The sequence below is a fragment of the Scyliorhinus torazame genome, chromosome 7, assembly GCF_047496885.1.
Source record: "Scyliorhinus torazame isolate Kashiwa2021f chromosome 7, sScyTor2.1, whole genome shotgun sequence".
In the NCBI taxonomy this organism is placed as follows: domain Eukaryota; kingdom Metazoa; phylum Chordata; class Chondrichthyes; order Carcharhiniformes; family Scyliorhinidae; genus Scyliorhinus; species Scyliorhinus torazame.
In genome coordinates this window covers 294971067-294986439 of record NC_092713.1, presented here as the reverse complement: position 1 = coordinate 294986439, position 15373 = coordinate 294971067, and positions in this window count along the sequence as shown.

The following is a 15373-nucleotide window of genomic DNA, read 5'->3' as shown; positions in this document are numbered from 1 at the left end:
GTACACAGTAAATACACCTAACAACACACACAAACAGGTATAATAATATAGTCCATTTTTCTTTGTTCTTCTTCCTCCAACCGAAATCCTTCTCGATTGACAGTCTCTTTGAACAAAGTCTCTGCACGATCCATCCATTCCTCTACTCCTCGGCATTTCTCTTTAGAATCAGATACTTTAGTTCAATCTGACCACAGAGTGCCTTGCAATTCTCCAATACAGGAACATTGGTTACCTGGCAGTCAAATGCTTTCAGGCAGTCAAATGCCTGTTGAAAGTCCGCTGTCCATTGACATTTTTGACATTTCTTTAGCAAGTCCATCAGTGGAGCAACCACGCTACAAATCTTTTGCACAAAGGGTCGATCAAATCCACTCATGCTAAGAGATTGCATTATTTCCCTTTGTCTTGAAAGTATCGGAAACTCCGCAAGGAAAGTGATTTGGGCTTCTCCAAATTCACTTTCGGCTAGGTTCATCACCAAACCCGCCACCTGAAGTCGATCGAAGAACTCCATACGATGTTTTAAATGTTCTTTCCATGTCTGGAAGTTGAAAATAAAAGCAGATTGTCCCAATTTCTCAATGCAATCCTTCAAACGCGGGATAGGATAAGCGTTCGTTCTTGTAACTGCAGTCACCTTTCGATAGTCCACACACAACCGTTGGGTACCATCTGGTTTAGGTACCATCACTATGGGTGAGCTCCATTGGCTGCAACCCACTTCAATTTTGCCATTCTTCAGCATTCTCTCAATCTCTCTGTTAACCTGTGCCAATTTTAAAGGATTAAGTCTATATGGATGTTGTTTGATTGGAACAGCATTTCCCACATCTACATCATGTATAGCCATTTTAGTACTTCACAATTTATCTCTACAAACTTGCCCATGTGATATCAATAACTCTTTCAGGTCAGTTTGTTTTTCCTCTGGAAGGTAACTTAACAATTCATCCCAATTTTTAAGAACATCCTCATTTTCCGATTTAATTTGAGGTATGTCAAATTCACAGTCATCTGGATTTGATTCGTCACATTGAGTTAGAATCATTAAAACCTCCTTTTTCTCTCCTTCCCTTTCAAAGTACCTTTTAAGCATATTCACATGACACACTCGGTGAGTCTTCCTTCTATCTGGTGTTTTTACCACATAATTCACCTCATTTAATTTCCTTTCAATCTGATATGGTCCACAAAACCTAGCTTTTAAAGGCTCCCCTACCACTGGTAACAACACTAAAACTTTATACCCACTGGCAAAACTACGAACTTTGGATTTCTTGTCCGCTACCCGTTTCATCACATTTTGTGCAACTTTTAAATGTTTTCTAGCCAATTCACCTGCTCTATTTAATCGTTCCCTAAAGGTTGACACATAATCCAATAGTGTAATTTTCGATTTCTCACCCACCAATTTTTCCTTAATCAATTTAAGTGGTCCTCTTACCTCATGACCAAAAATTAGTTCAAAAGGACTAAATTTGGTAGACTCATTAGGTGCATCCCTAATTGCAAACAATACGAATGGAATTCCTTTATCCCAATCCTCTGGATAATCTTGACAATACACCCTCAACATTGTCTTTAATGTCTGATGCCACCTTTCTAATGCTCCCTGCGATTCTGGATGGTACGCAGTTACTTTAAATTGTTTTATTCCCAAGCTATCCATAACTTCTTTGAATAACTTTGAAGTAAAATTCGATCCTTGATCCGATTGAATTTCTGTGGGTAGTCCATATCTAGTAAAGAATTTAAGTAACTCCTCCACAATCCTTTTAGCTGTAATATTACGTACTGGAATGGCCTGTGGAAACCTAGTAGACACATCCATTATAGTCAAAAGATATTGATTCCCACTTTTTGTTTTAGGAAGCGGTCCTACACAATCGATTAGGACCCTTGTAAAAGGTTCCTCAAATGCTGGAATGGGTATTAAGGGTGCTGGTTTTATCACTTGACATGTGTGACATGATTGACAAAATTTAACTACATCTTTCTGTAGTCCAGGCCAATAAAAATGTTTCTGGATTTTAGCTTGAGTTTTCCTTATTCCCAAATGACCTCCCACTGGTACCTCATGTGCAACTCGCAACACCTCCTTTCTATACCCGACCGGCAATACTACTTGATGAACATCTGCCCACTTTTCGTCCGCCTGCATATGAACAGGTCTCCATTTTCTCACCAAGACATCACTTTTACGGTAATAACACACTGGGATACTCTCAGATTCCTTTTCCGTATATGCTTTCTGATATATCTGTTTTATTTCTACATCTTTCTGTTGTAACTCCGCCAATTTTCCTGAACTAAAAATATCCGCCTCATCCTCCACCTGTTTTGTTCTTTTTCAACCATCTGATCAAAAATCGTTTCTGATAATTGCACTTCAACTTCATCTTCACTCTTTGATTTATCCTCTTGTCTTAACCTGTGACTTTGCGACCAGGTTACTACACAACCGGATAATTCCAGGATATTCATCCTTCAACCCTTCAGTTGTCTGATTTTCCACTGGCTTACCAACCACAGTAGGCATCACTCCCACCTGCGATCCAGCTATATCATTACCCAAGATAAACTGTATTCCTGGACAAGATAGTTTATCTATTACTCCTACTACCACTTCACCACTCTTCACTGGACTTTCCAACCTTACCTTATATAATGGAACGCTACTCCTCTCACCCTGAATTCCACATATCACCACCTTTTCTGGCAACATTCTTCCCAAGTTACATAATTCCTCATCTCTTACCATTAAACATTGACTAGCCCCTGTATCTCTTAAAATTGTGACTTCTTTACCTGCTCCTCCTGATACACATGAGTAAACTTTACCCACACAAGTAAATTCTTTAAAGACATCTGGCACCTTCTTAACAATTACTTCTTAAACAGGCTGTATAAACATTTGCACCTCCTTCGCTTCCCTTGGGCTTTCCTTTACCACTCTAACAAATCCCACTGTCTTATCCTGTTTTACCACATCAGCCTTCCCAGTGCTTTTCTTCAACCACCAACACTGTGACTTTACATGGCCTAGTTTATTACAGTGAAAACATTTGAAACTTTTCATCTCTTTTCCACCCTTCTGGATTTCTTTTTTAATTTGAGGTACACTCTCTTTATTGTCTCCCATCAGATCACCTTTACCTTTACCACTTGAGTGTTTCTCATGTCCCCAGTTTCTATCCCTCACCGGCTGAAATTGATGTCGGAAACCAATCTTTGATTTATGAACTAATTCATAATCATCTGCCATTTCTGCTGCTAATCTCGCAGTTTTAACCCTCTGTTCTTCCACATGAGTTCTCACTACATCATGAATTGAATTTTTAAACTTCTCCAAAAGTATAATTTCTCTGAGAGCTTCATACGTTTGGTCTATTTTCAAAGCCCTTATCCACCTATCAAAATTACTCTGTTTGAGCCTTTCAAACTCCATGTATGTTTGACCAAATTCTTTCGTTAAATTTCTAAAACTTTGTCTGTAAGCTTCAGGCACCAGCTCATGTGCACTTAAGATGGATTTCTTCACCTCCTCATACGTTCCAGATACCTCCTGCGGTAGTGATGCAAACACTTCACGAGCTCTACCTACCAGCTTTGTTTGAATCAGTAATACCCACATGTCCTGTGGCCATTTCATTTGTTTAGCGACCTTCTCAAATGAAATGAAAAAGGTTTCTACCTCCTTCTCGTCAAACCTTGGCAATGCTTGGACATATTTAAATAGATTCCCACCAAGCCTTCGACTATGACGCTCTTTCTCACTCTCCTCATCACTATCATCCAACTGTACGTTTCCCTTTATGTCTGCCAATTTTAATTGACTGTCATGTTTCATGGCCATTTTCTGAAGTTCAAACTCCCTCTCTTTATCTTTTTCCCTGATCTGTATCTCCCTTTGTTTTTCTTTTTGTTCTGCTAGGGCTATTCTTTCTTTTCTCATTTTTTCTCTCTCTTTTTCTGTTCCCCCTCTCTCGCTTTCTTTTTCCTCTCTCTCTCTTTTTCCTCTCTCTCTCTCTCTCGCATTCAAGCCACTTTAATTATTTCTCATGTTCCATGTGTTTAATTTGCACCTGAATTTTTGCCATTTCCCATGAGTCAAACGCTATCTCAGGCAACTTTAAACGCTTAACCACCGCCATAATGACCTCACCTTTTCCCATTTTGTCAGGTAATATTAACCGCAATGTTTTTGCCAGACCCAACTGTAGCGCACAAAGACTCACGAGAGACGAATAGAGATGAAGTCGATGAGGCTTTATTAAGCGTGACTTGTTCCCCGCAGTTCAGCAACAGACTGGCCTGCGGGGGAGAACTCCTGGTTCTTATACTCCGCCTTCAGGGCAGAGCTAGAGATCAACAGCCAACCAGGACCCGGGATCTGTCAGCCAATGACATCACGGCTTCACAGTCCCACATGACCCCTAATGCATACTACCACATTCACCCCTTGTTAAAAATGAACCCGGCGGGGTGGTGCTTCGCATGGTGGTAGGGGTTTGCAAGGCTGGTCCTGGGAGGAAAAAAAACTTTTGCATGTCATCACAGTGCCCTACACTGGGCTATGTACAGGGTTTTTTTGTTTTGAACTATTTACAGTATTCGTAAGAGGGAAAAAGGAAAAAAAATTCTCGTTAAACACTGCTCTAGCAGCAGCCAGAGCAGTGGCACCACGGCTGGCTCTGATGTTCAGAAGGGAGGGTCAAAGCGCAGAAGAGTAATAGTAATAGGGGACTCTATAGTCAGGGGCACAGATAGGCGCTTCTGTCGACGTGAAAGAGACTCCAGGATGGTATGTTGCCTCCCTGGTGCCAGGGTCCAGGATGTCTCCGAACGGGTAGAGGGCATCCTGAAGGGGGAGGGCAAACAGGCAGAGGTCGTTGTACATATTGGTACTAACGACGTAGGCAGGAAGGGGCATGAGGTCCTGCAGCAGGAGTTCAGGGAGCTAGGCAGAAAGTTAAAAGACAGGACCTCGAGGGTTGCAATCTCGGGATTACTCCCTATGCCACGTGCCAGTGAGGCTAGAAATAGGAAGATAGAGCAGCTAAACACGTGGCTAAACAGCTGGTGCAGGAGGGAGGGTTTCCATTATCTGGACCTCTGGGAGCTCTTCCGGGGCAGGTGTGACCTGAAAAGAAGGACGGGTTGCATCTAAACCGGAGAGGCATAAATATCCTGGCCGCGAGGTTTGCTAGTGTCACACGGGAGGGTTTAAACTAGTATGGCAGGGGGGTGGGCACGGGAGCAATAGGTCAGAAGGTGAGAGCATTGAGGGAGAACTAGGGAATAGGGACAGTGTGACTCTGAGGCAGAGCAGACAGGGAGAAGTTGCTGAACACAGCGGGTCTGGTGGCCTGAAGTGCATATGTTTTAATGCAAGGAGCATTACGGGTAAGGCAGATGAACTTAGAGCTTGGATTAGTCCTTGGAACTATGATGTTGTTGCCATTACAGAGACCTGGTTGAGGGAAGGGCAGGATTGGCAGCTAAACGTTCCAGGATTTAGATGTTTCAGGCGGGATAGAGGGGGATGTAAAAGGGGAGGCGGAGTTGCGCTACTTGTTCGGGAGAATATCACAGCTGTACTGCGAGAGGACACCTCAGAGGGCTGTGAGGCTATATGGGTAGAGATCAGGAATAAGAAGGGTGCAGTCACAATGTTGGGGGTATACTACAGGCCTCCCAACAGCCAGCGGGAGATAGAGGAGCAGATAGGTAGACAGATTTTGGAAAAGAGTAAAAACAACAGGGTTGTGGTGATGGGAGACTTCAACTTCCCCAATATTGACTGGGACTCACTTAGTGCCAGGGGCTTAGACGGGGCGGAGTTTGTAAGGAGCATCCAGGAGGGCTTCTTAAAACAATATGTAGACAGTCCAACGAGGGAAGGGGCGGTACTGGACCTGGTATTGGGGAATGAGCCCGGCCAGGTGGTAGATGTTTCAGTAGGGGAGCATTTCGGTAACAGTGACCACAATTCAGTAAGTTTTAAAGTACTGGTGGACAAGGATAAGAGTGGTCCGAGGATGAATGTGCTAAATTGGGGGAAGGCTAATTATAACAATATTAGGCGGGAACTGAAGAACATAGATTGGGGGCGGATGTTTGAGGGCAAATCAACATCTGACATGTGGGAGGCTTTCAAGTGGCAGTTGAAAGGAATACAGGACCGGCATGTTCCTGTGAGGAAGAAAGATAAATACGGCAATTTTCGGGAACCTTGGATGACGAGTGATATTGTAGGCCTCGTCAAAAAGAAAAAGGAGGCATTTGTCAGGGCTAAAAGGCTGGGAACAGACGAAGCCTGCGTGGAATATAAGGAAAGTAGGAAGGAACTTAAGCAAGGAGTCAGGAGGGCTAGAAGGGGTCACGAAAAGTCATTGGCAAATAGGGTTAAGGAAAATCCCAAGGCTTTTTACATGTACATAAAAAGCAAGAGGGTAGCCAGGGAAAGGGTTGGCCCACTGAAGGATAGGCAAGGGAATCTATGTGTGGAGCCAGAGGAAATGGGCGAGGTACTAAATGAATACTTTGCATCAGTATTCACCAAAGAGAAGGAATTGGTAGATGTTGAGTCTGGAGAAGGGGGTGTAGATAGCCTGGGTCACATTGTGATCCAAAAAGACGAGGTGTTGGGTGTCTTAAAAAATATTAAGGTAGATAAGTCCTCAGGGCCTGATGGGATCTACCCCAGAATACTGAAGGAGGCTGGAGAGGAAATTGCTGAGGCCTTGACAGAAATCTTTGGATCCTCGCTGTCTTCAGGGGATGTCCCGGAGGACTGGAGAATAGCCAATGTTGTTCCTCTGTTTAAGAAGGGTAGCAAGGATAATCCCGGGAACTACAGACCAGTGAGCCTTACTTCAGTGGTAGGGAAATTACTGGAGAGAATTCTTCGAGACAGGATCTACTCCCATTTGGAAGCAAATGGACGTATTAGTGAGAGGCAGCACGGTTTTGTGAAGGGGAGGTCGTGTCTCACTAACTTGATAGAGTTTTTCGAGGAGGTCACTAAGATGATTGATGCAGGTAGGGCAGTAGATGTTGTCTATATGGACTTCAGTAAGGCCTTTGACAAGGTCCCTCATGGTAGACTAGTACAAAAGGTGAAGTCACACGGGATCAGGGGTGAGCTGGCAAGGTGGATACAGAACTGGCTAGGCCATAGAAGGCAGAGAGTAGCAATGGAGGGATGCTTTTCTAATTGGAGGGCTGTGACCAGTGGTGTTCCGCAGGGATCAGTGCTGGGACCTTTGCTCTTTGTAGTATATATAAATGATTTGGAGGAAAATGTAACTGGTCTGATTAGTAAGTTTGCAGACGACACAAAGGTTGGTGGAATTGCGGATAGCGATGAGGACTGTCGGAGGATACAGCAGGATTTAGATTGTCTGGAGACTTGGGCGGAGAGATGGCAGATGGAGTTTAATCCGGACAAATGTGAGGTAATGCATTTTGGAAGGTCTAATGCAGGTAGGGAATATACAGTGAATGGTAGAACCCTCAAGAGTATTGACAGTCAAAGAGATCTAGGAGTACAGGTCCACAGGTCATTGAAAGGGGCAACACAGGTGGAGAAGGTAGTCAAGAAGGCATACGGCATGCTTGCCTTCATTGGCCGGGGCATTGAGTATAAGAATTGGCAAGTCATGTTGCAGCTGTATAGAACCTTAGTTAGGCCACACTTGGAGTATAGTGTTCAATTCTGGTCGCCACACTACCAGAAGGATGTGGAGGCTTTAGAGAGGGTGCAGAAGAGATTTACCAGAATGTTGCCTGGTATGGACGGCATTAGCTATGAGGAGCGGTTGAATAAACTCGGTTTGTTCTCACTGGAACGAAGGAGGTTGAGGGGAGACCTGATAGAGGGATTCAAAATTATGAGGGGCATAGATAGAGTGGATAGTCAGAGGCTTTATCCCAGGGTAGAGGGGTCAATTACTAGGGGGCATAGGTTTAAGGTGAGAGGGGCAAGGTTTAGAGTAGATGTACGAGGCAAGCTTTTTACGCAGAGGGTAGTGGGTGCCTGGAACTCGCTACAGGAGGAGGTAGTGGAAGCAGGGACGATAGGGACATTTAAGGGGCATCTTGACAAATATATGAATAGGATGGGAATAGAAGGATACGGACCCAGGAAGTATAGAAGATTGTAGTTTAGTCGGGCAGCATGGTCGGCACGGGCTTGGAGGGCCGAAGGGCCTGTTCCTGTGCTGTACATTTCTTTGTTCTTTGTTCTTTGTTTGTAAAGTCCACAACATTCTAGTGTTACACCGATGCCACGAGTCGGTCGGGCGGTCTGGTCGTCCTTGTCGATCGCCTCAGCCCCGGTGGTGGTGGTGCTTGTTCCAGTGTTGTCGTCTCCGGGAGCTTTACGGTTTCTGCTTCAGCTTCACTTCTGGTCGGACCTGGGAGGAGGACCGATCCTCCCGGGAAGGGGGCGGTCGCGGGGTGCGCCGGTGGTAGGGAGGGGGTGATTGGTGTCGAGGGGGTGTGCGTGTTGCCGGCGGGCGCCAGATCTCGCAGGGAGACCGTGTCCTGTCGGCCGTCGGGGTACTCCACATAGGCATACTGCGGGTTCGCGTGGAGGAGGTGAACCCTCTCGACCAACGGGTCCGACTTGTGCACCCGCACATGTTTCCGGAGCAAGATGGGTCCTGGGGCCGCCAGCCAGGTCGGCAGCGACGTTCCAGAGGAGGACTTCCTGGGGAAGACAAGGAGGCGCTCATGAGGCGTTTGGTTAGTGGTGGTACACAGTAGCGACCGGATGGAGTGGAGGGCGTCCGGGAGGACCTCCTGCCACCGTGAAACTGGGAGATCCCTAGACCGTAGGGCCAGTAGGACGGTCTTCCAGACCGTGCCGTTCTCCCTCTCTACTTGCCCGTTCCCCCGGGGGTTGTAGCTGGTCGTCCTGCTCGAGGCTATACCCTTGCTGAGCAGGAACTGGCGCAGCTCGTCACTCATGAAGGAGGACCCCCCTGTCGCTATGGACGTATGCGGGGCAACCGAACAGTGTGAATATGGTGTTAAGGGCTTTAATGACTGTGGCCGCTGTCATGTCAGGGCAGGGGATGGCGAAGGGGAAACGGGAGTACTCGTCCACCACATTCAGGAAGTATGTGTTGCGGTTGGTGGAGGGGAGGGGCCCTTTGAAATCCAGACTGAGGCGTTCAAAGGGACGGGAGGCCTTGATCAGGTGAGCACTATCCGGCCTGAAAAAATGCGGTTTGCACTCTGCGCAGATGTGGCAGTTCCTTGTGACTGTACGGACCTCCTCCACGGAGTAGGGGAGGTTGCGGGACTTTATAAAATGGTAGAACCGAGTGACCCCCGGGTGGCAGAGGTCCTCGTGGAGGGTTTGGAGACGGTTAATTTGTGCGTTGGCACATGTGCCGCGGGATAGGGCATCGGACGGCTCGTTTAGCTTTCCGGGACGGTACAAGATCTCATAGTTGAAGGTGGAGAGCTCGATCCTCCACCTTAAGATCTTGTCATTTTTAATTTTGCCCCGCTGTGCATTATCGAACATGAAGGCTACTGACCGTTGGTCAGTGAGGAGAGTGAATCTCCTGCCGGCCGGCGTGGAGGGTTATGGAGAAAAAGGCCACGGGTCTGCCCGCTTGGTTAAGGGTGGCCGCTAGAGCTACATCGGAGGCGTCGCTCTCGACCTGGAAGGGGAGGGACTCGTCGATGGCGCGCATCGTGGCCTTTGCGATATCCGCTTTGATGCGGCTGAAGGCCTGGCAAGCCTCTGTCGACAGGGGGAAGGTTGTGGTCTGTATTAGGGGGCGGGCCTTGTCTGCGTACTGGGGGACCCACTGGGCATAATATGAAAAGAACACCAGGCAGCGATTTAGGGCTTTGGAGCAGCGGGGGAGGGGAAATTCCATGAGGGGGCGCATACGTTCGGGGTCGGGGCCTATTATCCCATTGCGCACTACATATCCCAAGATGGCTAGCCGGTTTGTGCTAAAAACGCACTTGTCCTCGTTGTATGTGAGGTTCAAGGCCTTAGCGGTCTGGAGGAATTTTTGGAGGTTGGCGTTGTGGTCCTGCTGATCGTGGCCGCAGATGGTTACGTTGTCGAGATACGGGAACATGGCCTGCAACCCGTGTTGATCAACCATTCGGTCCATCTCTCGTTGGAAGACCGAGACCCCGTTTGTGACGCCAAATGGGACCCTTCGGAAGTGGTATAATCGCCCGTCTGTGTACTTGCGGTCACTTGGGCGGATGTGGAGCTGATGGTAGGCGGACTTGAGGTCCACGGTGGAGAAGACCTTATATTGGGCAATCTGATTGACCATGTCGGATATACGGGGGAGAGGGTACGCATCTAGCTGTGTGTACCTGTTGATGGTCTGGCTATAGTCTATGACCATCCTTTGCTTCTCCCCTTTTCCTCTTGTCTTTACTACTACCACCTGTGCTCTCCAGGGACTATTGCTGGCCTGGATTATGCCTTCCTTCAGTCGCCGCTGGACTTCGGACCGAATGAATGTCCGGTCCTGGGCGCTGTACCGTCTGCTCCTAGTGGCGACGGGTTTGCAATCCGGGGTGAGGTTTGCAAACAAGGATGGGGGCTCAACCTTGAGGGTTGCGAGGCCGCAGATAGTGAGTGGGGGTATTGGGCCGCCGAATTGGAAAGTTAGGCTCTGCAGATTGCACTGGAAGTCTAATCCCAGTAATGTGGGCGCGCAGAGTTGGGGAAGGACGTAGAGCCTGTAGTTTTTAAACTCCCTCCCTTGCACCGTTAGGGTCACTATGCAGAAGCCTTTGATCTGTACGGAGTGGGATCCTGCAGCTAGGGAAGTCTTTTGCGCACTGGGACGGATGGTCAAAAAACAGCGTCTTACCGTGTCGGGGTGGATGAAGCTTTCTGTGCTCCCGGAGTCGACCAGGCATGGTGTCTCGTGCCCGTTGATCAGCACCGTTGTTGTCGTCGTCTGGAGCGTCCGGGGCCGTGCTTGGTCCAGCGTCATTGAGGCCAGACGTGGTCATAGTGCTTCAGCGTCTTCCTCGAACCCCGTAGAGCCGTCGATGCTGGGGTCCATTGTTGCCGTCCAAGATGGCGGCGGGGGTGAACAAAATGGCCGCCCCCATGCATCGCACATGGCTGGGGGGTCACAAGATGGCGGCGGGGGTGGACAAAATGGCCGCCCCCATGCGTCGCACAGGGCTGGGGGGGCCCAAGATGGCAGCGCCCCTCCTCCCCTCGTGGTGGCCGGGACCCAAAATGGCGGCGCCTGCGGGTCGCACATGGGGCGCTGGGGGGGTTGGCGAGCGTTTGAAACATAGAACATAGAACATAGAAAATACAGCACAGAACAGGCCCTTCGGCCCACGATGTTGTGCCGAACCTTTGTCCTAGATTAATCATAGATTATCATTGAATTTACAGTGCAGGAGGAGGCCATTCGGCCCTTTGAGTCTGCACCAGCTCTTGGAAAGAGCACCCTACCCAAACTCAACACCTCCACCCAACACCAAGGGCAATTTGGACATTAAGGGCAATTTATCATTGGCCAATTCACCTAACCCGCACATCTTTGGACTGTGGGAGGAAACCGGAGCACCCGGAGGAAACCCACGCAGACACGGGGAGGACGTGCAGACTCCGCACAGACAATGACCCAAGCCGGAATCGAACCTGGGACCATGGATCTGTGAAGCAATTGTGCTATCCACAATGCTACCGTGCTGCCCTTAAGAACAAATAAATCTACATTATATAATTTTCCCGTAATCCATGTACCTATCCAACAGCTGCTTGAAGTCCCGAATGTTTCCGACTCAACTACTTCCACAGGCAGTGCATTCCATGCCCCCACTACTCTCTGGGTAAAGAACCTACCTCTGATATCCCTCCTATATCTTCCACCTTTCACCTTAAATTTATGTCCCCTTGTGATGGTGTGTTCCGCCTGGGGAAAAAGTCTCTGACTGTCTACTCTATCTATTCCCCTGATCATCTTATAAACCTCTATCAAGTCGCCCCTCATCCTTCTCCGCTCTAATGAGAAAAGGCCTAGCACCCTCAACCTTTCCTCGTAAGACCTACTCTCCATTCCAGGCAACATCCTGGTAAATCTTCTTTGCACCTTTTCCACAGCTTCCACATCTTTCCTAAAATGAGGCGACCAGAACTGTACAAGGTACTCCAAATGTGGCCTTACCAAAGTTTTGTACAGCTGCATCATCACCTCACGGCTCTTAAATTCAATCGCGCAGGACTCCTTCTTCTCCGGGGACAGCGGTGGCCGGGACCCAAAATGGCTGCGCCTGCGGGTTGCACATGGGGCGCTGGGGGGGTTGGGGAGCGTTTGAAACGCGCAGGACTCCTTCTTCTCCGGGGACAGCGGCGACCCCCCGGGACCGGCACACAGCCGCGAAATGGCCCTTTTTCCCGCAGCTCTTGCAAATCGCTGCGCGGGCCGGGCAGCGCTGCCGGGGGTGTTTCGCCTGGCCGCAGAAATAGCAGCGGGCCCCCCGGGACGACTTGGCGTCTGAACCGCGCAAGCCTGTGGGGGGGGGGGGTTTGTCGCGACGGGGGTCCACGGAGCCCAAGGGGCTGCCCGCGGTCGGGGCCGTAGGCGCGGGCGTTTCGCGCGGCCACATCTAGTGAGGCTGCAAGGGCCCGTGCCTCTTTTTCTAAAAGTCTTTGGCGGATTTGGGGAGAGTTCATACCTGCCACAAACGCATCGCGAATTAACATGTCCGTGTGTTCAATCGCGTTTACCGGCGGGCAGCTGCAGGCCCGTCCCAAAATTAGCAGCGCGGCGTAGAATTCGTCTAGCGATTCTCCGGGACTTTGCCGTCTCATTGCGAGTTGGTAGCGTGAGTAGATCTGGTTCACTGGGCGAACATAGATGCTCTTTAGTGCTGCGAACGCCGTCTGTAAATCCTCTGCGTCTTCTATGAGAGGGTAAATTTCCGGGCTTACCCTCGAGTGCAGGACCTGTAGTTTCTGGTCTTCTGTGACCCGGCCGGGGGCCGTTCTGAGGTAGGCTTCGAAACAAGTCTGCCAGTGTTTAAAAACTGCTGCTGAGTTCACTGCGTGGGGGCTGATCCTCAGGCATTCCGGGACGATCCTGAGCTCCATCGTCCTTTAAGCACGCTTAATAAATTGTAGCGCACAAAGACTCAAGAGAGACGAATAGAGATGAAGTCGATGAGGCTTTATTAAGCGTGACTTGTTCCCCGCAGTTCAGCAACAGACTGGCCTGCGGGGGAGAACTCCTGGTTCTTATACTCCGCCTTCAGGGCGGAGCTAGAGATCAACAGCCAACCAGGACCGGGGATCTGTCAGCCAATGACATCACGGCTTCACAGTCCCACATGACCCCTAATGCATACTACCATGTGTTTAATTTGCACCTGAATTTTTGCCATTTCCCATGAGTCAAACGCTATCTCAGGCAACTTTAAATGCTTAACCACCGCCATAATGACCTCACCTTTTCCCATTTTGTCAGGTAATATTAACCGCAATGTTTTTGCCAGACTCAACAGTCTGCGTTTAGTCACTGTCCGTAAGGTACTGCGTGTGACAGTCTCCACCCCCAAACATTTCTGAGCCTCTGAAAGAGCCATTGTCCACAACACACTTAAACTAAAATACCACACCGGAAAAGCCACAATCCTTCACTGTCTTTAAGTTCACAAAAGCCAATCCAATAGATAGACTTTTATCCCCCTCGAGCCCCCAATTGTTATGGGAGAGGCGTTTTCAGAACCCCAAAATGTATCATGGAGTTCAACAAACCTCCCCCTTTAATGCTATTGGTGCTTTTCCAAACACACGGTTTGTTCTCCAGGTGTGATATAGCAATTATGGACAAATGGTTTTTAAACACAAAACAATGTTTATTCCATGAACTCAACTTAACACTTTTAAATAAACATTGAATCACTTAACACACCCTTACTTCAAAGATAACCCTGAAAATATTACAACACTAAATAATCCTTCAGTTATTCCTTTCAACATCCAAGAGAGACTTAACACCTTTAAGCAGAAACACATCAGGTTAAAGGCATGACTTTTATGAGTTTAAATCACCCAAATGATCCAGAGATAGTCTTTCATGGCAGAGATCACAGCAGATCCAGCTCACTGCAAACACAGACACTCCCCAAGCTCTTTTCCTCAAAACTGAAACTTCAAAATGGCTGAACTGAGCTCAGCTCCACCCACTCTCTGACATCACTGTTTTCTTAAAGGTACATTGCTTAAACATCCATTTCGTAAAGGTACTCTCACATGACACATGCAACATTTTCCACGCAACATGCCACGTGTTTTGCAGCGGTGGAGGCTGCCGGCCTACAACAGGATCTTCTGGTCCTGCTGTTGTCAATGGGGTTTCGGTTGAATGCACCCCTCATGAAACCTGTGGTGGGGGTGCACCATTGGCAGGACTAAACGATTTCACCGACGTGAATAGGCATAAAATTCCGGCCAATGAGTTTTTTGTGATAGTGATAAATATTGGTCAGGACGTCCTCAATACTGCACTACAGTACCAGCCTTGGTTTTTGTGTTCAAGTCCCAGAGTGGGGTTTGGACCCACAATCTTGTGATTGAGAGGCAATGCCGCAACCAACTGAACCTCACCTATTACTCTATGCACCCTGTGACTCATGTGATGTAAAACACTATGATTCTGACTGTTGTTATCGTTACTTGGTTGTTACAAATATTACCCCTTATCAGGTCACGTCTATGTTGCCAAGGCCTTGCTATATGCGGGCAGGACAAGTTTCATCATCTGAGCAATGATACTGAACACTGTACAATCACCGGTAAATATCCCTTCTTTTGACTTGATGATGACAGGGGTCATTGGTGAAGTGTCTGAAGATGGTTGGGCATAGGACATTGTCCTTGGGAACTATTGCAGCAATATCCTGCGGCTGTGTTGATTGGCCTCTGAAAACCATAAGCATTTACCTTTGTGATCGGTATGACTCCTGTCAAGTGTAGATTTATCTCTCTGATTTCCAATGGTGTCATTTTTATTAGGGTTCCTTTATGCCACACTTGGTCAAATGCTGACTTAATTTCAAAGGCAGTCACTATCACTTCACCTCTGGAATTCATCTCTTTGATTCATGCACTAACCAAGAAGGGAGTGGGGGTGGGGGTGTCTTGTGGCCAGAAGCTGTGGGTGCAAGTCCCACTTCAGGACTTGATGGCTTGATGGGCATGGAAGGTGTGTGTATGATGTAGCCAGACAGGTCGATAATGAGCCTGTAAATTTTTCCAAATATGCCTGATGGCAAGTGTTAAAGAGTGGGAGGGTTACCGCGGCAGTCGTACTACAGAAGACAAACCACTGCAGTGCGTTACCAAGCA